Raw genomic sequence first — 24,859 nt, forward strand, 5'->3', positions numbered from 1 at the left:
TCTCTCAACAACAACAACAACAAAAAAAACAAAAACAACAACAACAACAACAACAAACAGCATCTTTCCTATTAACAGCCACAAAATGAACTTATCTGTGCAATAGAGAGTGGAGCAGGATGGGTATATACTGACTTAAGAAGGCATTTGCCAATGAGTATCAGTCTGCTATTTATCAAAAAAAGTCCTCCTCTCTTTAGTTTTGCTTTCTTTTTGCTAAAACCTCTAAAAGGTTTATAGCAAGTAAATATTATCTATTTTTCAAGTACTCTATATAATAAGTAACGTGCATATGGTAGCCACAATCATCTTTCAGAAGGATAAAGGCTGAGAGTAAGATCCCGCAGTGAGATTTGGGGTCTGAAGATGCAAATAGAACAACAACAACAACAATGCCATCTTCTGTGCACCTGTCTGCTGGCTACTCCTTTTCCTTAATATGTTTTCATCAAAGTCAAAAACTTTTGTGTCTATACACTGTCATTAAAAATGGTTTAAAGTATAGCATTTCTACAGCTTCTGCTAAGAATGAGCAACTTCTCATCCTGTTCACCAAAGCTCTAGTAATTTTCCAGTATTTTTGTCAACATTTCTGAATATTCGACATGGGAGAAAGAAAATAGATAAACTTACAAGTAATAGTAAAAAATTAATTGCTCACATATGATCCTTCATTCTACTCACGTGTAAATAATTTAACTCCTTTAATAGTACCTTTTTAGGTGTTGTATAATTCCTACGGCCTTAAATATCATAGGCACTCAATAAATACTTTGTATTAGTTGTATGAAATTACCATAAGTCCCAGTACCCCTAGCTATTCTGAGGATAGCGTTTACTGTAAGTAACAAAGCCAAGTTTATATCTCAGCCTTTCTGTAGAGAAATTATCAAGTTGTTTAAGTTTGCCATTGATTTCTTGCTGTGTTTGGTTCACATATTCTCTCTTAAATCTTGGCACAGTTTTTCTCCAAACACTTGGTTTCCTGGTGCAACCTTAAAGTTCAACACCTGTTCCTGTCAAACAAAAACAAAAATTAATGTAGGCAGACCTCACAATTTCTTATTCCTATTAGAAAAGTACATCTTCTAGTAGTAATTCCCAACAAAATTAAAGAAACTATAAGCTAAATTAATGTTTAAAATGTTTTCATTTTTATATTAGTTAAGAGAATTATATTTATGAGAATATACTTTCAGAAAAAAATTATTACTGTTGGGCTTTATATTTGACATATTTAAAACTCTCAAATTGTACCAAACCCTCTTATTTTCAGTATCTGATAAGTTCATAGCTTTCATGTATCTCTGAAAACCCAGTGAAGTAATTTTTAAAAGATGAAATTTGTTTGTTTAATATAAGTAAGGAAAGTAACAAATTATTTCTTCAAATATAGCATATATCAGAAACTACATTTATAAATATACTAGATACAAAATGATTTTCTTATAAATAAATCAATTCAATCCTTAATTAAAAGAGAAACAGGGCTGGGAGTGGTGACTCATGCCTGTAATCCCCCCACTGTGGGAGGCCAAGGCAGGTGGATTGTTTGAATCCAGGAGTTCGAGACCAGCTGGGGCAATATGGCAAAACCATGTATTTATTAAAAATACAAAAAGCTACCTGGGCATAGTGGCACACACCTGTGGTCCCAGCTACTCAGGAGGCTGAGGTGGGAGAATCACCTGAGCTCAGGAGGCCAAGGCTGCAATGAGCTGAGATTACACAACTGCAGTACAGCCTGGGCAACTGAAGACAGGATCTGTCTTGAAAAATAAAATTAAATAAATAAAAAAAGAGAAACAGTTTTCTATAAAAATAGAAAATCCATATCTTAGCATTTAATAGCTCTAAAAGCAAAATAACCCCAAATAGTTAATATTTTTTCATGCATACAATAAAATTATTACCTTGAACTATAGGTAAAAATATAGCCATCTGAGCCTCAAAATTAACTTGGATATTAAGATTTATTTTTATTCTAAATTCAGATGTTCTTGGAAGACTTCTACTGTCTAGTTAGCTACAGTTCCCTGGACTCCCTATGATTTGTAACAAAGATTTCACACATTTAATCCACCTGGCATTTGAAAGCTGAGCGTGTACTTGGCCTGCCTCAAGGTTAGAGAGCAGTGATTTTTCTCAGTAAAACTGTTTGGACGGGGTGTGGAGTCAGTCTTATCTCCAGCAACCACAGTAGAGTTCTCAACCTATACTGAAGCCATTCAGCAATCGATGTACATGTTTAAAATATTTAATATCAAAATATGGTATGGAATAAAGGCATTGGAGGTAAGCCAATGACTTCATGTGCATGTTATCATATTGCAGTGTAGGCCCTGATACTTTCCCTGGCTAGTTAAATGAGATGGGCTCACTCAGTTATGCATCCAGCAACATATTATCAAGGAAAAATAATGTCAGACACTGACTAAAGCAATGACAGATTTAACTCAGTAACATTATTGCAATAAGAAAAAGAGTCCAGCATGAACTGAACTTAGATCCCAGCAAACAAAGGCAGGAAACATTTTACAGGTAAAGGAAAGGCATTGACTGGTGTGAAGGGGCCAGGTCCACGTGACCAGGCCACCTGGATTTGCTTATTGGGAGGAGAAACAAATGTCTGTTTTTATAACAAGTTGAAGTTAGGTGCCCACAAATGGTAGGCCCCTACACTTTCACCAGGCCTGGGAGCTATATTGAGTGAGTCAGTTCCCTATCACCATTTCAGAGGTGGCTCTCAGATCTTTGAGAAAACAGTTTTGGCTGGTAGATTTGCATCTTAAAACACGAAGAGTCAAGTTTAGTGGCTCATGGCAGTAATCATAGCATTTGGGAAGGAGCTGGAAGGATAGCTTAAGATCAACCTGGGCACAAAGCCAGTCTTTACAAAAAAATTAGCCATGCCTGGTGTCATGCTCCTGTAGTCCCAGCTACTCAGGAGACGGAGGCAGGAGGATCGCTTGAGGCAAGGACTTTGAGGTTACAGAGAGCAATAGTTGTGCCACTGCGCTTCACTGGGGCCTGGGTGAAAAAGCAGCACTCTTTAAAAAAAAAAAAAAAAAAAAGCACAGAAAGGATTGATAATTGACAGATTTCTAAAGTAATTGCCCTAATAGGGAATTGAGGGAGATATCTTTCTATCGTCAGGTTTTAGCTGGAGCAAACGGTACATTTTCCTGGCAACATTGAAGTTTCTCAGGCAGACATTTTAAAGGTGGTCATCTGAGGGCACATAGCTGAGTGCTGCTATAAGCCATGCTAGAGTGTGGTCAAGCATCGCAGAGCAGAGATTAGGATGAGTTTGTAGCATGTTAAGAGTTCTGCAGCTCTCAATATTAATAGCCTTTGTTAGATTTTTTTCATTACATTTTATTTGACTGATGTATCTCAATTTTAGTTATGACTCACAACTACAAAAGAAAGTGAGGGTGGGAGTGGATTAAATATAAAGTAATAGTGTAAGTCTGTTTTTCCCGTAACTGTGTATCTGTGTGTTCTTAAGAAAAGCAGTCTCACTGCTATATAGGGAATGAGGAGTGGGCAGGGATGGTCTGGAGTCTAACCTTAGCATCAATACTAACTTACTGTGTGAACTGGGGAAATATTTTTAGTGTTTATACCACTTCCCTATGATCCAATAGATGAAGGGAGTTGGATTAAATAATTTCTAAAAACACTTTGAGCCTCTAAAACACTGTGGAGGTATGTGTCTAATTTAATGACATTATCAATTATGTCTAAATACTATAAAGTACACTAAAAGCTGTGTAGCACACCAGAGGATGCAGCATTTTTCTAAACTTTAATATGTAAGTCAAGCATGATGGCTTTATGGAGATGGCTTTTGCAGAAAGTCAATTGTGAGGGCATTTCTCACTTCAGAATATTTGAGATCAGTCACAAGGATACCCTAAATTCATTCAGTTATTTGGAACATTTCATTCTGCACTACCTGTACATGACATAATTTATTTTGAAGCCACATGTTCAAATTGGGATACATTATTCATTCATTCATTCATTCAGTGATTCAGTTTTTTACTCAGTATTTTTTATTCCATAGCTTCTTAAAAGATTATGGGTAGTCTCATAATGTTTTACTGAATACAGATAAAGAACATAATAACAATGGTTCCCACTATATTTATATATTCAAGCTCACATATGAAAATATTTATGAAATAAAATATGGACAGTCACTAAATTAACTTCACTTTGTACTAGCCATTTTAAAAAATTACCCAAATAAGAAAATTATTTTAATGCTGTAATTTTCAGTATTTGCTTCATCTAGCAAGTTTAAACATAACTATGTATTAGCTAATTTTAATAGCATGTATTTTTTTGATCAAAAAGTCATATATAGTTATTGCAAAACATTAGGAAAATATAGAAAACATGAGAATATTTCCAACAGAAATATAAATAAAATATAGGATGATATTAAACGTTAAACTTCATATTCTTTTTATTTTCAAAGTAAAGTACTCAATGAAGAGACACAATCTGCAGAACACTACTATATATTATCAGTCCAAGAACTGTAACTACAGTCTTCCTAGTAAGCAATATTAAAAAGAACAGCTGGTCTCAAAGGCACACATTGGATTTGTGAATCCATTCTATATATATTTCCCAGATTTTTACACAGCTGTAACAATTTTGTTTTTATTTATATGAATTTCTCAGTGTTTATCACTTTTCTGAAATCTACACATCTACAGTTAAGCCCAGTAAGTCATAATTCTCTCTGTTGAATTTTTCACTCATCTTGACCCTGTCTATATAGGTTTGATATTTCTTGTCAATCACTATTTAGCTTTTCATGAATCAACATTGCTTTCTTCCTTATAAACTAACTTTTCTTTTATGTGATTCTCAGACCAGGACCATGGGCAAGAGGATGAGTAAATGCCATATATATATATATATATGAGAAAGGATATATATTTTATTTTTTTACGTTAAGTTCCTGATACATGTGCAAAACTTGCAGGTTTGTTACATAGGTATCCATGTGCCATGGTTGGTTGCTGTACCTTTCAAAGCATTACTTAGGTTTTAAGCCCTGCAAGCATTAGTTATTTATCCTGATGCTCTCTCCCTCCCCTTGTCCCACCCCCAACAGGCCCCAACATTGTGTGTTGTTCCCCTCCTTGTGTCCATGTGTTCTCATTGTTCATCTCCCACTTATGAGTGAGAACATGCAGCATTTGCTTTTCTGTTTCTGTGTTAGTTTGCTGAAAATAATGGCTTCTAGCTCTATCCATGTCCCTGCAAAGGACATGATCTCATCCCTTTTGTGGCTTCATAGTATTCCATGGTGTATATGTACCACATTTTCTTTATCCAGTCTATCATTGATGGGCATTTGAGTTGGTTCCATGTCTTTGCTATTGTGAATAGTGCTGCAATAAACATATATGTGCATCTATCTTTATAATAGAATGATTTATATTCCTTTGGGTATGGAACCAGTAATGGGATTGATACTTGTATATGCATCATGAATTTTTCATGTTGCATTTTTCAGTTCCATCAGGTTATTTATGTACCTCTCTAAACTGGTTATTCTAGTTAGCAGCTCCTCTAACCTTTTATCAAGGTTCTTAGCTTATCTGCATTGGGTTAGAACATGCTCCTTTACCTCAGCAAAGTTTGTTATCACCCACCTTCTGAAGCCGACTCCTTTCAATTCATCCATCTCATCCTCCTTCCAGCTCTGCTTCCTTGCTTGAGAGGTGTTACAATCATCTGGAGGAGAAGAGGCACTCTGGCCATTTGGGTTTTCATTGTTTTTTCATTGATTCTTTCTCATCTTCTTGAGTTTGCCTAGTTTTGATCTTTGAGTCTGCTGACTCTTGGATGAAGTTTTTGTGGGGACTTTCTTTTGTTGATGCTATTGTTGTTGCTTTCTGTTTGTTTGTTTTTCTTTCCATAGTGAGGTAGGTCCGTCTTCTGTAGGTCTGCTGTGGTTTGCTGGGGGTTCACTTCAGGCCCTATTCATCTGGTTCACTCTCGCGCCTGGAGATGTTACTTGAGGAGACTAGAGAACGGCAAAGATGGGTGCCTGCTCCTTCCTCTGGGATCTCTGACCTTGAGTGACACCAACCTGATGTCAATAGGAATACTCCTGTATAGGATGTCTGATATCCCCTGTTGTGGGGTTCTCACCCAGTTCGGTGGCTTGGGAAGCAGGAACCATTTAATGAGGCATTTTTGCTGCCCTTTGGTGGAGGGGGTGTGCTGCACTGTGGGGAAACCCACTTGTCTGGGCTGCGCAGATTCCTCAGAGCTAGCAGGAGGAAAGACTAAGTCTGCTGGTCTGCAGAGACTGGGGCCACCACACCCCACCCCATGCAGAGGCTCAGGCCCAGAGAGATCAGAGTTCTCTCCCTGAGACCCTGACTGGAGTCGGAGTTCCTGTAGGGAGGCCCTGCAGCTGCAGTGTTGACTGCCATCCTTCCTGCAAGGAGCTCAGGTGGCTTAGACAGAAGGCAGCTGGTAGCAGTGGTGATGGCTGCCCCTCCCCCATGGAACTCAGCAGGCTTAGGCCAATTCTATTTCAGTGGCTGTTGAGAATCTGCACAGTTCCATGGTTGAGACTCAAGGTCCCGGTGGCGTGGGCTCCTGAGTGGGATCTTCTGATCCATGGGTTGCACAGTTCCATGGAAAAAGCACAATTTCTCAGGCTGGGTACCATGCTCACTCACTGCCTGCCTTGGAAGGGCACTGGGGGCTCCCCTGCCCCGTGTAGCTCTCAGGTGGCCCATGACACCACACTGCTCTTCCTTCCTCTCCGTGGGTCACACCAGCCACCTAGTCAGTCCTAACGACAGAACCTGGATACCTCCATTGTTGTTGCAGGACCCGCTCACTGTTTTGGATCTTTTCCATGGGAACCTCTAATTGCTGCTGTTTCTAGATGGCCATCTTGGCCCCGCCCCAAATGCTGTATCTTTTAAGGGTCTAATGACAAATCTCCAAGTCTTCTATAGAGAAGAATGAAGTCACGAGGCAAAGAGCAACAAAGACCTTTTCACTCACTAGGACTAGATGAAATTTAACCAGCAACTGAGTTCAAGGAGGCTTACATAATTTTGAAAAGTGGAAAATACCAGGTCCGCGCTCACATCTTCTTCACAAAAGTTTGGAGATGATGCGGGGTAAAATATATTTTACCTGCACATATTTTTAGACTCTTTTAAAATAATTAGAAGAGAACAATAGCCTATTTTGTCAATAGATTTAAATATTTTTTTTAAGTCCGGGTGTTATTTGAGATACTTGGGTCTTTGGAGGAAATCAGTCATGGTATGTTTTATATGAGGAGATAAAACGCCAAAGAAATACTTAGAAATAAAAAGCCATTGAAAATAATAAAGAAAGACATAGTCAAAACTGCATGTTTTCATTTAGAACTATTAGAGGTTCATAGTGATTCCAAATAAAAGACAAGATAAATATTATTAATTATCTTTTCATTGGTTATAATTATTATCTGCTGAGAAGAGTCTCATTCTATCTTCTTATAATATTTGATGCACATATTTATTATAATATTGGTCATGTGTTTTGAATAATTTTGTTAGGGTTTACAGAATGAATGTAGATTCCATATACTTAACAATGGTGTATAGACCAGGGCCATCACAAAGTAGGATCATATTTCACTGTGGTTCTAGCCTCTAGGTGCCTGGTATTGTTTCATGGGACATGAGTATTACAAGGAGTCAATATTATATCACGGTAGTGGATATGGGATCTGCCCATAACTGAGAAGCAATAATATTTACATCACATACTATCTGTGTCACAGAATTATAAAAAGTAAAATTGTATATTTTAAAGCTTTTACACGTTTCTTGACATATAGTAAGTTCTAAATAGACTTTTCTCAAAAGAAGACATACAAATGGCTAACAAGTATATGAAAAAATTTTCAGCATCACTAGTCATCTGGGAAATGCAAATCAGAACCACCTTGCAATATCATCTCACACCAATTAGAATAAATATTGTTAATGTAACGAAAAATAACAGACGCTGGTGAAGATGCAGAAAAACGAGAACTCCTATACACTCTTGGTGAGAATGTAAATTAGTACAAACATTGTGAAAAATCTTATGAAGTTTCCTAAAAAAATTAAAAATAACATTACCAAACAATCAAGCAATCCCACTACTAAGTACATATCCAAGGGAAAGGAAATTTGTATATCAATGGCATGTATGCAGTTTCATGTTTATTGCAGTACTAGTCACAATAGTCAAGATACCGAGTCAACCTCGGTGTCTATCAACAAATGAGCAAATAAAGAAAATGTGGTGTATATACGCGGGAGAAAACTATTTAGCCATAAAGAAGAATAACACCCTGTCATTCACAGCAACATGGATGACCCTGGAGGACATGATATTAGATGGAAAAAGCTAGGCACAGATATATAAATAATGCATGTTTCTACTCAAATCTGGAAGCTAAAAAATTGTCATAGAAGTAGAGAGTAAAATAGAGCATACTAGAGTCTAGGAAGGATAGTGGGAAGAGGAGGATGGGAAAAGTTCGGTTAACAGATACAAAATTGCAATCACATACGAGGAATAAGCTCTAGTGTTCCACAGCACTGGAAAGTGACTATAGTTAACACTGATTTATTGTACATTGTCAAATAGCTAGAGAAGATTTTGACTATTTCCAGCACAAGGGAATAATAAATATGTGGGGTGATGGATATGCTAAGCACTCTGATTTGATTATTACACACTAGATGTATGTATTGAAATATCATACTCTACTCCGTATAGAAGAACAATCTTGTGTCAATTAAAAAAATCTTAAAATTAAAAAGGTGGAGAGTTATAGACAAACACTTTATGAAGATTGTATAGTTAAATTAACATTTTTATGATATTATAGACCAAAAAGACAAAAATGTATCTGTCATTATGTTAATTTCCCCCCAAAACAAGACACTCATTCTAATGTAGGGTTTTGTCATGAGGAGCACTAGGCACTAAATGAATGATTAGAGGGAGTTAACACTACACCAGGAGGCAAAGAAAACAAGTCATATAAGACCTGGCAGATATTTCTGACTAATAATTCCCCTACAGATAAGGAAATTCCTATTAAGTATTCCAAGTTACTATATGCATATTTTTTCTCTTTATGCAGGTTTGTTAAAGTTTTTGGGTTTTTTTTTTTTTTGGAGATGGAATCTCACTGTTGCCCAGGCTGGAGTGCAGTGGTACGATCTCGGCTCACTGCAAGCTCTGCCTCCTGGGTTCACAAAATTCTCCTGGATGGTGTAATTTCAATAACCCTTAACTATTTATATATCTACCCAAAATTTATACATCTACCTGAAAAACTTTTCCAAAGATTGTACAATTATCAATCTCTAATGGATGTAATATAACTAAAAACTTGCAACCACTATTCTCATAGTCAGTTTTGGACAGATTTTTTTTTGTTTGTTTTGGCAGTCATTTAAAAATTCCTCCCTTTCTGTATTGGCTGACCGTGAACCCTACATTTTCTGTAAATGATTATGTTAAAAGAATTGTGTAGCATGATCAAAGTTTGAGAAACCACTATGATCTTAAACAAAATTACACATAAAAAAAGTGCCCTGGGGGTAATTCCCTCACCATGACCACAAGTTCTTTATGAAATATGCCACAAAAAAAGTTGAAGCTGGTTGACCCAAAAGACCGGTTGTGACTCAACTTGTACTCATTTGTCTGAGATTTTTGTATTTCCATATTAATTTACCATTTTAATCATAGATTTGTTAACTCTTTTAAGCAAATTTTATTTTTTTCTTTTTAAATAAATGATTATGTAAATAAGACTCATTTTGTTAATTAGGAGTTTTAACCAATATTCATTTATGTGTTGTTACACTGTTAACATTTTAAATCATATTTTAAATCTGAGCTTATCTTCTACCTATAACTGTTTATATTAATGTTTAAAATAAGGAATAGAAAGAAATAATGCAATACTACAGTTCTGATGTGTGTGTCAAAGCAAAATTTGCACCAATGTGAAACAGGTTAAGAAAGGCTAGTATATGAAAAAGGCACCCTTCTCTCAAGGGGAAGAGAGTCTTTGCATGAGGGGAGAGAACCTGAACTCAGCTCAAGTGAAACAAAGGATGGGAGAGTTTCTAAGAGTATACAGGAGGAATAAATTCTAGTGGAACTTATAATAGAAGATCACAAGCCATCTATGTTTGTTAATTGGCCTCACCCAAAAGAAAAGTCAACTTTCTCTTTTTCATAGGAAGCAATTTTACAGCTTGGAGCAAGACTCCCACCAAACTTGGCTCCTACCCTCCCACAGAGACTGGGAGGTAGGGGTACCATCTTCCTTAGTGATTACACATCAAAGGATGAGTCTCAGGTCCTTGAGAAAGACAGTCCTGGGTTGTAACACTGGCAGGAGGCTTTTAAAAAGGCTTGCAACCAAAGGTGAAAAGAAAGAATTTACAAGTTTTCTAAAGTAAATATTCTCTAAGAAAAGGGAGATCAGGGCCTAGAGTCAGGATGAAGCCTATCTAAAGTTTTGTCACACTAAGGGCAATGTTTCATCCATGTTGGTCAGATATTTCTCCAACAGAGAGTGAGTTCCTTGAGGATAGCAAGAAACAGAATGTACAAAGGCTAGGCTACTCCATAGGACTCTAACTCACAACTTTTGCAGCAACCAGGTCAGAACTTGTTCTAACTGCCAGCTTCCCTAATATTTGCCCCTAATATCAACTTAGAACCAACCAGAAAAAGCCAAATGTGTTCTTGTGACTAAGCACATAGGTTGCTGTTTCTCTTTAGCCTGCCTCCACTTTCTCTATTCCCACAATCTCCAATCAGAGCAGGGACGTGATACGCCCTGTCTGCCTTTGACTCTTTGTCAAATACAAGGCATGGTGGCTGACTCCCTTGCTGTGGTAAGCTTTGAATAAATAGTCTTTGCTTGTTCTCATCTGGATGGTCTCCATTTATTTCCAGAGCAGAAAATCAGCATCTAGAGCTGTGAGCAATTGCTAATACCACCATAATCCATTAAAGAATTAGTTCCTGCATAAAGACTTCTGTGATAGAAGCATGGTTTTCTGGAAGAAGAGTATAAAAATCAGTGATGTGGTTTAGCACTCAGCCTGAATCACTTATTTTATGACTTTAGAAAATTTAACATGTTTGACACTCTGCTATGGTCTGAATGTTTGTGTCTTTCCCAAATTCATGTGTTGAATCCTAATCACCAGTGTGATGGTATTAAGAGGTTGGCACGTTGGAAGGTGATTAGGTCATTTGAGTAGAGCCCTGGCAATAGGATTAGTGTTCTTACACAGGAGACCCTAGAGAGCTATATTGCCCTTTCCACCATGTGAGGACACAGAGAGAAGGCCTCATCCATGAACCAGGAAAAGACCTTCACCAAATACTAAATCTGTGATGCCTTGATCTTGGATTTCCCAGCCTCCAGAACCTTGAGAAATACATTTCTGCTATTTATAAACTACCTAGTTTATGGCATTTTGTTATAGTAGCCTAAATACACAAAGACTGCCTCCATTCTTACCTCTATTTTTGGAATAATAATTCAGTTTATGAGTAGTTTGAGTATTAAATTAGGTAATAATTGTGAACACTATTTCTCTTTCCCTGTGTAGGATGCTCAGTGTTTTCAGAGACTTACTGTTCTATGGACTTACTGCTAATGGGATACAAATTAACCTTAAAACGCAGCTTTAAAAAATTGGTTAATAATTCTTTGTTTCTATGTATAGTGAGCAATGCCTGAAGAAGTTTAAAATCTTGTACATTAGCTGAAAAAAATGCTCCAGGGAAAAATGGTCAAAAAAGAGGAAAAGACAAAAACACCCTCTGGCCAGCATTGTTATGCAACTGAGCCTGCAAAGCTACAAATGACAGTCTTGGGTAAGCACCAAAGCCCCCAGGTTGTTCTGCAACTAATGACTTACAGCCATGGAATCATCTATGTAGTTTTGTTTTTCTCTAAATTATTTTTTAAATAGATCATACAACCACATGATTCCAAAAGCAAACAGGTGAAAAAAGTTTTGCTTCGATACCTGTTGTCAATCCTCCTGGTTCCTTAACTTATTCCTGGGTATCCTACTGCCCAGAGCCAAGCACTTGTATTAGTCTCTTATTTAATCTTCCAGAGTATTTTTTAAATAATAAAGTATATATTCATGCTTACTCTTTTTAATGTAATATACAGCATAACATTTGCTTGACTCCTTTTTCTTTTTCATTTAACAGTACGTCTTTACCTAGCCATACATAAAGAGCTTCCTCACTCTTCATTTGTGTATCCGTATGTGGATATAATATTTTAAAGAATTATTTTGTTTGAAGGATGTGCTATAATTTATTTAACAGGTACCTACTGGCGTGCATTTGTTTCCAGGTGCTAGTTATAATGAAAAATGCTATGATGAATAAACCTGCACATTAATCATTTCAGTCCTGTGCATCTCTATCCCTTCTTGAATGTGTTATGTGGATATATTATTGGTAGAATAAATTCCTATAGTGCAATTATTGAGTTACAAGGCAGCTATATCTATCTATCTATCTATCTATCTATCTATCTATCTATCTATCTATCTATCATCTATCGATTGATCGATCTATCCATCCATCCATCCATCCATCCATCCATCCATCCATCCATCTGTGTATCTATCAACTATCTTTATACACACACAATTTAAAAATACAAGAAATATTTTGAAAGCTATCAAATATCCTTTATCAGTTTCTAATTTGTGTTCATATCAGCTCATTTTTCCACACCTTCACAAATGTGAGGTATTATTCAACATTTCGCTTTTACCAAGCTGACAGGTGAAAATCAGCATCTCAATGTCTTCCTGAGGTGTATTTTATCTTATTCTGAGGAATGTTCAATACTTCTTTCTATATTAAATGTATCTTCCCTTATTTGGAAACTGTCTCTTTATACCCTTTATACATATTTTTAAAAATATAACTTCCTGTAAGTCAATAAATGACTCAAAGGTCACATATAAAACTGGAAGATCCAAAGCCATATGTCTCTGGAGTCAACCAGGAAGCTGCCTCTTGCTCAAAAGTGAACCTGAGTAAGCTGTTGCTACACACAGAATGTTCCTAAATCATTATTTATTATAGTTCACATTAATTTAACTCAGAACACTCTGGATACAGACAGTAGGTACTCTCATGATAATATGAAAAATGGCAGGACATACTAAAATTTCTGGGCCATATTTACTATCCTTCCTTGAATATATATTTTATTCCAAGATTTTTCTTAAATAAATAATTTTTAAGTTACATTAAAAATCACTTTTAGGTTCCTGTTTCTCTTCCAACATATGAAGTGCTTTTTTTAAAAGTCTATTTTTAAAAATCAATTTGTAAAAGATCTTTATTAGGGATAGTAGCCCTTTATGTATGGGAAGAGTAGTAACATATTTCTATGCCTATATTTATATCTGTATCTATTTCTTTAATATAGCTAAAATGTTCAATCTTTTCTTATTGGTTTTGTGATTTTCCCCACTCCAAGAATGTAACTAAATTCTCTCACAATTTCTTATAGTCTCTCATGAGTTATTGTTTTTAATTTAAATATTAAATCAGTTTTTGATTTCTGCTCTATAAGTTACAGGTTTGAATTTAATTTTTCCCCACATGGTCAATTAGTCATCCCAAGCCCATTTATTCCCCACAAATTGAGATAATACCTTAAATTAATAAATACATTTAGGTATATTTATAAATTTTCTCTCCCATTCTTCTATTTATGTGCTATTAATACACAGCTTTAACTGATTAATCCTTGTTAATTCCAGTACACTGTAAGAGGCTAAGTTTTCTTTTCTTGGTGCCGACAGTCAGATCTTTTTATATAGGTGATATAATCAGAGAATCATATTTTTATCAGACAGATACAAATTATAAGGTGGTGGGTATACATGGAGAATAAAAAGGGGCATTTACCAAACTTGATTTTTGATTTTGAAAAAAGAAAATGTAATTATTTGTGTTGGTTGTTATTATAGTGGTTGATTTTAGAAAACTGTATGGATGTTTATGATTAAAAATTTCAGGAAAAAGTCATATCTTGAGTGCCAGAAAATATTAAAAATGTAAGGATACTGATTATAGTAAGAATATTATGTAAGTTTTATTTGAGGTGGTATTTATCACCCTGACTAGCTTGTGTTTTCATCTTACTTAATGAATTCAACCATTTAGATTCAATAAACTTAAATTGAAAAATATTAATGCTTGTGGGACAAAATTAAAATAAAACACTTCAAAACATTTATTGGTTTTAGATTACCAGGTACCAAAGATGAGTATCTGTAGATTGTAGCAAAAAGCACAATAAGATGGACATTTAAATTTAAGACACCTCTACTCTATTATAGGCTTTCTATATTTGATAGTGTTAACATTGATTATTCTTATTCTTCCTCTCTGCTCATCATATTAGGTTCATTGATGATGAAGAAATAATAAATTATAAAACCATTCCAAAAGAACTTGGCATAGCTCTGAGATCAGTTGCATCAAAATAAATTAAAATTTAATGATGCATTGCTCATGTCTGCCAAACATTCTGCAAATACGTTAAGTAGGAAAAAATAAGTGTGATGCGAGTTTTTCCAGAGATGTAATAATACCCAAGTACATACCTTATGCTTATTTTAACTTTTCCCCACATTTCTAAAATATGCTACGAAATATTGAAATGATTTCCACAATGAGAAAACATTCCCTTTAAACTCAATTTTATTTTGCTTGCATGCTCTCCTGTGCGTGTGCAGGGTGGGGCGTGGGACGAGGATGTGCACTTTGCCTTTTAGCATGCTTGTAACAGATAATAGGAACTGAGATAGACTTTTAATGTGAATCTTTACCTTTAACTGTCTGGGAGTTAAGCTGCGTTAACTGCTCTAGTTGTTGGTTTCAGTGGCTTCAATCTCTTCTAGTGTCCTTTTATTTTACTTTTTGTCTTTTCTGTTGCCCTTGGTTTTCCTAGAAAGTCCTTAAGTAGAGTCTGAGCCTTGCAGAATTTTCAGCTATATTCCTGTTATTATATAGTAGCCCGTTGATGTGTTGTGTTGGGGAGAAAAGCATTCTGCAAACCTATAATGAGGTTCCAGTCATTCGGTGGATCTGTGACCGTCTGCTGTGATTTTCATAAGTCTTTCTCAGCTTTGCACCGCTCGTTCTGTGAGACAGAAGGCTAGCGGTGGCTAGAGTTGTGTAATTTTCCTTTCCTCACATTGGATAAGGCTCTGGAGAAGTCTTCTCCCTTTCTGTGTAGGTCTTTTTTTTTTTTTTTTTTTTTTTTTGGAGAGATCATTCTGGATTTCTTTCAAAATGATTACCTTTCCCTTGGGTACATTTCCAAATGGTTACTTTTTCTCTCCCCTAGCCAAACAAAAAGGGATTTTTCTCTGATCTTCATTAGGAGATCTCAGTAGGGTCCCTGTAGATAAAAACCCATCAAAATAAGTGGTCCTTCCCCAAGCTGGGCACCTAGGCATTTTCACCTCTCAAGCTTATCCACCCTCAGCTTGCAATAATTCATTGACGTTTGTTCAGAGGATCCAGTGGCTTCTGCTTCAGGTAACTGATCTGTATTCCCTGAATTCACTTGTCTCTCCAGTTTTCAGAGTGGCAGCTTGTCCAGTGACCTCAAATCTCTGATGGGTTTTTAGAAAGTGTTTTTTCAGTTTGTTTGGCTTTTTGTTGTTGTTATTGTTGTTGTTGTAAGGGTGGAAACGATAACTTGTAAAGCACTTCACATGTTGGAAGAGAAACAGGAACCTAAAAGTGATTTTTAATGTAACTTAAAAATTACTTATTTAAGAAAAATCTTGGAATAAAATATATATTCAAGGAAGGATAGTAAATATGGCCTAGAAATTTTAGTATGTCCTGCCATTTTTCATATTATCATGAGAGTACCTACTGTCTGTATCCAGGGCGTTCTGAGTTAAATTAATGTGAACTATGATAAATAATGATTTAGAAACATTCTGTGTGTACTCAGGTTCACTTTTGAGCAAGAGGCAGCTTCCTGGTTGAATCCAGAGCCATCTGGCTTTGGATCTTTCAGTTTTATATGTGACCTTTGAGTCATTTATTGACTTACAGAAAAGAGGAAAAAGAATAAGCTGTTTACAAGAGAAAATATTGTAATTAATAATGAAAATCCAGAAGGATCCCCAGAACAGCCATAAGAAAAACTCTAGGTGTAATGTTTTTTAAAAATATATGATTATAATAAATATTAATAATTTTCTGTGCTTGGGACCATTGTTTTCCAAAACAGAGAAACATCTAAGTAATTCCAGAGGAAGAGAAATTTCTTCATGAATACCAGAAATACAAATGCTTAGTGAATAAGAAATAAACAGAAACACAATATAATATTGTCTACTGTAAAAAACATCAATTATAGCTTACAGATACCTTTTCCTAAAATTCAAATCCACAAATTTGCTTTAAGAGTTCAGAATTAATGACAACTTTCAAGGCGTAATTAATCATTTTCATATGTGATTTCCTGTGGAAAATAATGAATATTTCTAAGACCTACTAAGAGCTTCTAGCCAGTAAATTATTTCAGCTAAATGTTATCTTTCGTAGGCTGTTATAAACCAAAGAAACATGGGTAGGGTGCTGTAAAATATACAAAGCAACTTCTCTTATGCTAATATTCTAATAACTAAAATTTTATACTAAAACTATCATTTTAATCTCCATCTACAATTTTAAAAAATTCTACTTTTTAAGTAAATATATTCTTATTAGGAAATTTGCATTTACTTGACAAATATAATATTTCTAATGTAATTCTTAATAGCTAAAGGTTCAATTTTCTTGTAAGAAAAACAAAAGTGAAAAATGTTTATTTTTTGATGCAAAAAAATACTTATGAAAGTGTTTTAAAACCACTGTGCTCCCATGACAAAGATGCTCAAAAGTAGAATAAGTATTGCATTTTTAATTCTAAGGTGCCCTATTTGTAATATAAAATACAAATAGTTATCACAGTGAATATTGGAGAAAAATCCTCTCATGTTTTCAGAAGGAAAAAAAGAGAAATCATTAAATCCTCTCATGTTTTCAGCAGAGGAAAAATAAGAGGAGGCCGGGTGCGGTGGCTCATGCCTGTAATCCCAGCACTTTGGGAGGCCGAGGCTAGCGAATCACAAGGTCAGGAGTTTGAGATCAGCCTGACCAACATGGTGAAACCCCTTCTCTACTAAAAATGCAAAAAATTAGCTGGGCGTGGTGGTGGGCGCCTGTAATCCCAGCTACTCAGGAGGCTGAGGCAGGAGAATAACTTGAACCTGGGTAGCAGAGGTTGCAGTGAGCCTAGATGGCACCACCACAGAGTGAGACCCCGTCTCAAAAAAAAAAAAAAAAAAAAAAAAAGAGGAATCATTAAAAATGTGCCAGAGCTTATTGAAGAGCAGTTTCTGTCCTTCTTAACTGGTCTACCCTCATGAGAAACTATTTAAGCAGAACCTAACCTGCTGGAGTCCTATCAGAGCTTTCCATTGGTGAGAAAGGAAATACTCATCTCCAGCCCACTTTCGCCATCCTGCTGCATGTAAGGAGTAGGGAAGGGACTGAGAAGCACGTGTGAACAACAGAGTCCTGAGGAACTGTAACAGTGAAACAGCAAAAGAACTAACATAACTAATTCCATTTTTGTTTAAGGGGTCTTTACTCATACCTGCACGTAGGATAGGATAATTTTAGAGCACTGAGAATATGCAAAAAGAGCAATCATGCTGTATTTTAAACAAAATCTGGAATTAAAGAAGTATGTCAATAACTATATTTTATTCAAATATATAGGAGCATAATTGTGACCTGACCAAGGACAAAGTAGTTCCCAACCTCCTCAGACTCTCTGTGGCACTCAGATTATTTGTGGTCATTGGTCATCTCTTGATGCCAACCCCCGTTTCGTCCCATCTCCCCTAAAATAAAAGATGTCTGAAATTTGTGCCCACCTCAGAGACTATCTTAGGATGCTAGTCCGCCATCTTTTCAGTTTCCTGACTCTCCAAATAAGCCTGCCTTTTCTCCTAGCAACTCTCCTCTCTTGTGTTTGTCTTTGGAGCAGCAAGCAGCCAAATCTAGGTTTGGTTACATTTTAATGGCACCCATCATAGGGTTGTGTGCTTAGGGTGGGCCAGCCTTCCTGGTTTTTAAGGAAGGAGCAATTGGCCACTGGCAGCATGCCAGGACGTCACTCTCCTGGGGGTAACAAAAACCACTCCTGAGTACCAGCTGCTGGTGGCTAGCTGACCCTGCAGCTAGGATTCCAGGGGTATCCCAGCAACTGCTGAGAATGCGTCTGTCTTGGGAATTCTCGTTCTTTCCCACTTCTCAGCATCAGCTGCCAGAAAAGCTCAGTTGGTGAGAAAAAAAAAAAAAAACAGTATCTGAGAGTTGACTGGCTCCAACACTGGGTAAGTCAAACCAGTATGTACGCTGTGAATCTTCCGTCTCATCTGTTTGGGTTTTTGTGCCATTCGGACCTAGCATGGGCCATTTGTGGTACTGTTTGGTGTGATATAAGATGCTTAACGTCATCTCTTCAGTCTCCCTTTTACTTCCGGAGTGTTCTGTTTGTTTCAGTATCTGTGTTGTTAGTTTTAAATTGTTTAAAAACATGGAAAAGTTCAAAGGCATGTTAGAATTTCTGGGAATCCATTTGATTAAATAGTATGGCCTATTTGTACACATTTTAAAACTAATGAGCAAATTAAATAAAATTTAGAGCTCAAATGGTTAATTTGCAACTATACAGTTCAGTAGGGTTTTCTAAAAGCCTCTGTTTCTCTCTTGTTTCTACCTACTTTGTATCTGCATTTATTAAGCTACTGGTGTTGAGATAAAAATCACTGATTCAAAGTTACTTGGAGATTTTAGTTTTCTTAGACAGTTCAGGCAGTTCTAGCTAAAATGCAAGACACTAGAAATTCATTTAAAACTGAAAAAAGAAAGGTAAAAGACATTTTTTAAATCAAAAATGCCATGAAAACTGCTTTACCCAAAATTTTGATCCACAACCTTCATTGGATTACCTATTAGGAAAACAAAGTTTAGCCATGTGGACAGGTCCCAGTTTTTTCAGAAATAATTTGGATCTAGCCATCTTTTGTAGGCTGGTGAGTTTGTGATGCTGTCTCATGGCTAGAGTTCCAAGTTAAAAGGTATTCAATCTCTCTCTGTGTGTAGGTATACATGTTTAGAGGTATTTACATATATGTACATATATTATGTTAGGTCCTGTGTTTAGAATGCTACCAAATTGGCTTCTAAGTAAATGATTACTCATAAATTAAGTCCAAAAACCTATCAAGTTAATGTGAATTTAGTAATCATTAGTAAATAAGAATTGTTTTAAAATTATTGGTAAAATAAAAATGTCTTCCGAATTGTAAGCATAAATGTTTATCTGGGTTTCCTGATTGTTTTATATTTGCCTCTGCTAGATAATTTAAACTGTTGGTTTGGCATAAAGATTATAAGATTATAAATCCAGCCAAAATCAGAACACCTATTTGTGTGTGTTTTGTGTTATTCTTTTTTTTTTTTTTTTGACAAATAAGACTAATTTAAGGTTGTTTGTTCAATGAAAACAGCTGTATCTTCTGAGCTATCAGCAAAATGCCCACGTGTTTAACCTCAAGGTTCACATTCAGGTGAACAGTTGATTCTCACAGGCTTTAAAAATGGTTAACAGGAAAATAAGTTTAAATGATGACTAGCTTTGTCTAATATCTCAGTTTTCAAAAGTAATCTAGATAAGCTATGAAAAATAAAAACAATTGAGTACATATAAATGGGATAAATTCTTATAAGTGAATTTCTGTTTAATTTAAAATCTGAAAATTATTTTGAATTAAATAATAAATGCTCATTGGATGTCTGGGGCATTTCCAATTTAGAGAGGGTTATGATATGGGGAAACATGTTTCTAAAAATTATGTCTTGGTTTTATCTATACAATGGTAGCATCTGACAGTTCAGGATTTCTTGCTTCCTAGGTTTTCACTAACATTTAAGGTTACTAAGAAAAAGAATTCTATTGTAATTCTGTAAGTTGTGTTCTAATTAAGAAAAATATATATATTTTTTAAAATCAGAAGTTTATTTAAAGGTTATTCATAAAAGAAGGTAGAAAGGAACCAGTAGGTACAAGACAGTGATGTGCAGAATTCCTATGGCCAAGGGACTTGGAATCAAAAGACTTAGAACCAATTTCAATGTTCTAACCTAGGTAAGAATGGAGTTGGACAGGCATACATTAATATTTAGAACCCTTTTAAGTAAAATAAGGCCCAAACCAAAAGCCAAAAAAGAAAGGTGACAAAATGACTTGTTTATAAATTTTATGTGTTATCAGGTGTTTAGACATCTGTGGGCCCATCTTTAATTTGAAGGGTCTGAACTAATTTTATCTCTCAAAACCAGATAAGAAGACCACTGAGCACGGACCAGTTCGGTCCAGTTTACGGAGACTGTGCACTAGTGTGCTTTTGTGTCCTGAAAAAAGCCTTTTGACTAATAGGGTCTAATTGTAGCACATTTGAATGTTGTCTCCACCCCAAAGTAAAGTGTGTTTTATGTTACATGCATGTCTGTTGAATAAGCATGTGTCGGACTACCTTTATAAATATTCATAGCCCCTTCACTTGTTGAATATATATGGTTAATCAACTAGTATTCATATCCCACTGGAGCCCTGGGTACCACTGACAGTAGGGAACACATTTATTAACTTGCTTATGGATATGAGGAACATATATGTTATAGTTAACATCTATCTATTCCCTGATTCAAATGAGAATATGATGGTTACAGAAATGCAAGAGAAACTTTGACTCACCTCTTCCTACAGCCTTTAGATTGCCATGTTGAAGACCATAATTGCTAGGAAAAACTAAAAAAAAGATGAACCATAGTCTAAAAAGAAGCATTGCCAAAATATATCAAGGAACTAATTTAACTTGGAATAAGATGTTGTCATTTGCTCTGTTGTAGATTACAATGGCTCCCTGAAGTGGACACAAATCGAGTCCTTTTAAATTATTATACGATAGGCCATTCCAATTTTCTGCCTTAGTGGAAAAAAATCAACTAATACTTTAAGAAACATAGCAACTGGCAATATGTTAAGACTCTAGGCACTGTATTAACTTCTGTCCATGAGTTTGCTTCTATCAAGACCACTCATCCCACAGATATGTGGCACTACATCCTTTTTGACTGGGAGATCAGATCTTCCTAAAGAGTAAAAAAATAAAATAAAAAGAAACAAGAACCTAAACACAAACTTTCATTCCACAAACACTCCACAGTAGCCAGATGAGGGAATATGCCTGATATACCTAATCTCATAAGACTATGGAATGAGTCTGTGACAGTGGGAAATTTTGACAGTGAAACAGCAAAGGAACTAACACAACTAACTCAGTTATTGTTTATGGGGCGTTTACTTCTTCCTGCATGTAGGCTAAAAAAATTTTAGAGCACTGAGAAAATATGCAAAAACAGCAATCATGTATTTTTTAAAACAAACTCTGGGATTAAAGGAGAAGTATGTAAACGATTAACATTTATATAAGCTTTGTGACCTGACCAAGGACAAAGGAGTTCCCAACTTCCTTGGACCCTCACTGGTGCCAGATGTCACTAGTCCTAGATGGGTTAACTAGAGAATTCTACCAAACATTTAAGGAAGACATTATGCCAATTGTATATATTCCCTTTCAGAAACTAGGAGCAGAGACAGTATTTCCTAAATCATTCTATGAGGCCAGCATTGCTCTAATACAGGGATAGATAAATAAACTGTGGTATATCTGACACTGGAATATTACTAAGCACACAAAAAGAGTTATCAAGCCATGAAAACATGAAGGGAACTTAAATGCATATTACAAAGAGAAAGAAGCCAATCTGTAAAGGTATATACTATATGATTCCAACTATATGACATTCTGGAAAAGGCAATACCCTAGAGACAAAAAAAAAAAGAAAAAAGACCAGTAGTTGCCAGTGGTCGGGGGGAGAGAGAGAAGAGCAGACAGAGCACATAGGATTGTTAGTGCTATGAAACTATTCTGTATGATATGTAATAGTGGACACATGTCATTAGACATTTTTCCAAGCCTGTACAATGCATAACGCCAAGGTTGAACCCTAACGCAAATCCTGAACTGTAGGTGATAATGATATGTCAGTGTAGTTTCATCAGTTTTAACAAATGTACCAGTCTCGTGGGGGATGTTGATAATGGGAGAGACTATGCATGTGTGGAGGCAGTAGGTATATGGGGAATCTCTGAGAACCATCTCATTTTTGCTGTGAATGTAAAACCGCCCTAAAAAAAAAAAAAAAAAAAAAGCTTATTTTCTTTTTTTTAAATTTTTTAAATTATACTTTAAGTCTAGTCTACGGTACATGTGCACAACGTGCAGGTTTGTTACGTATGTATACATGTGCCATGTCGGTGTGCTTCACCCGTTAACTCATCATTTACATTAGGTGTATCTCCTAATGCTATCCCTCCCCCCTCCCCCCACCCCACGACAGGCCCCGGTGTGTGATCTTCCCCTTTCTGTGCCCATGTGTTCTCATTGTTCAATTCCCACCTATGAGTGAGAACATGCAGTGTTTGGTTTTTTGTCCTTGCCATAGTTTGCTGAGAATAATGGTTTCCAGCTTCATCTATGTCCCTACAAAGGACATGAACTCATCCTTTTTTATGGTTGCATAGTATTCCATGGTGTATATGTGCCATGTTTTCTTAATCCAGTCTATCATTGATGGACATTTGGGTTGGTTCCAAGTCAACAAAGCTTATTTCCAAAAAATAATATTATACTTTTTTTACTTTGAAAAATATAACACTGTTTTAATGAAGGTTTCTTTGTTATTTATGTATGGTAAGGCCAACAATTCAGGAGATAACTATCGTTGAAAAAACACACTATGCTCACAGACCTTAAGGGGCAGGGGTTACCCCACCTGATAGGAAGGAGGGGTCTCACAAGGATTCCCCTTCTAACTAGGAACATTCCGGGGGGAAGAAGGACAGGTATAGTGCATGAAGAGCCCTTATTTGTGATTTCTGTGGGCAGCAATGATTGACACAAGGTAAGCAGTCATAGGATTGGCTAGTTTGAATAATTTCAGCAAGCCCTGGAGTTGTGGACCTCTCCATAGTTTTCTGGAACCTGCCCCTTTGTGATCAGTGCAGGTAGACAGTGGCCCAGAATGTGAGAGCCTAATAAAACAGATACTAGGTTGGGAATATAGAAACTGGGTTGTTTGGTATACAGTTGAATAATGCACTTATGGGAGAGTTGTTTACTGTCTTTAAGATGGGCTAACCCTGAGGGGCGGTCCTTCCAGGGTCAGCAAGATGTTTAAGCTTCATCACCATCGTCATCATAAAGGAACCTGGTTAATATGGATACATTATAGAATGTAGATGCAGTTTCTTTCCAAATGAAGCAATTTATGTTGTTGAAAACACATTATAATTTATGTCTTGCCTCATTTCAAGCAATCCATCGAGTTTAGTGTGTCTTGCCACTGATGATGGCTGTTTTTTCCTATGTTGATAATAAATGCAGCAACAAACATTTCCAAGTGTTTTTATTAAGTCAAATATCTTTCTAAGGTTAATGAATGGAGTGTAAATGTATATTCTGCATGCAGTAAAAATCAATAAACTGTGCTATACTGCTGCCTTAAGCCACAATAAAATTCCAGGAGTTCCTTGTTGAAAATAATACATCTGAAATGATATTAAGTTTAATCTGACTATAGTGAAAAAAACAGTTGGATATGATTTGTCTACAGGAAAATAACACATTATTTGGATAAAAATAAATTTATTTTCTCTACCTACATTCTACCTTCTACATTCTAACCCCTCACAGTAAAATCCTACTCTACCTACATTCTATCCCATCACAGTAAAATCCAGAATTCTGAACAATTTATCCTGAAACTCCTAAGGGAACAAAAACATAGATTATAGAATTGTAAAAATTATATTTGAGGTGTATGCTTTTTCTGCCCCAATCATCTCTGTAGTGAGTCAGCCTAGCACATTTCACTATGACCAGTTTTATAGGTGTACTTTTATAGGACCCTCTTCCTATAGGATCTGTAGGAAGATCTATAGTTTCCTGGTTCTCATTATGTTCCCAAAGTAAATAGGATTATTTTATAGGTCTTTGGTTTTGTTTTATAATTATGATTATATGATTATTAATGTTTTTTCATCATATTCAGTAATTTTATGAAAGTTATGAAATAATATGGTCCTTACAGGCAAACTCTTTCAGATATTCATTTAGGGACTTCTATGATCTGTAACATTAACTGTAGATACATATTTTATATTTTATTCAGTCTTCCTAGAGTTCAGAAAATGATTTAGATACTCTTTCCCATTTCTTTCATACAAAAAATATAGTTTAACAGCTAATTAAATTAACAGCATATTAATATTTATATAGCATATGTTTGTATATCTTGCTATTGTTAATTGATAAAAATCAGTGGGCAGTTACCTTTTCATGAAGATTATTGCTACATAGAATCTAAGCTCTAAAGGAAGTCACAGGCCTGACTTTCTTTTCTCTTCTGCATCTGCTTGGAGTCCTTTAGAATGCTCTGTACTTTTCATTTCTTGCTTATGTGTTTTGAATGTTTGGCCACATCAATCTCATTAATTAATTAATATATAATAAATATATTC

General features: G+C 35.7%; 1 long non-coding RNA gene across 1 annotated transcript in view; it reads left to right on the forward strand.

The window, feature by feature from the left end:
• The first annotated feature begins 18,448 nt into the window (after positions 1-18,448).
• LOC131382491 (uncharacterized) overlaps positions 18,449-24,859 on the forward strand; it is a 58,223-nt gene continuing 51,812 nt past the window's right edge. The window contains exon 1 of the long non-coding RNA XR_009212013.1: positions 18,449-18,542. This is a non-coding gene — a long non-coding RNA (uncharacterized LOC131382491). The remainder of the gene's footprint in view (positions 18,543-24,859) is intronic.

The sequence above is a fragment of the Hylobates moloch genome, unplaced genomic scaffold (genome assembly GCF_009828535.3).
Source record: "Hylobates moloch isolate HMO894 unplaced genomic scaffold, HMol_V3 SCAFFOLD_31, whole genome shotgun sequence".
In the NCBI taxonomy this organism is placed as follows: Eukaryota; Metazoa; Chordata; class Mammalia; order Primates; family Hylobatidae; genus Hylobates; species Hylobates moloch.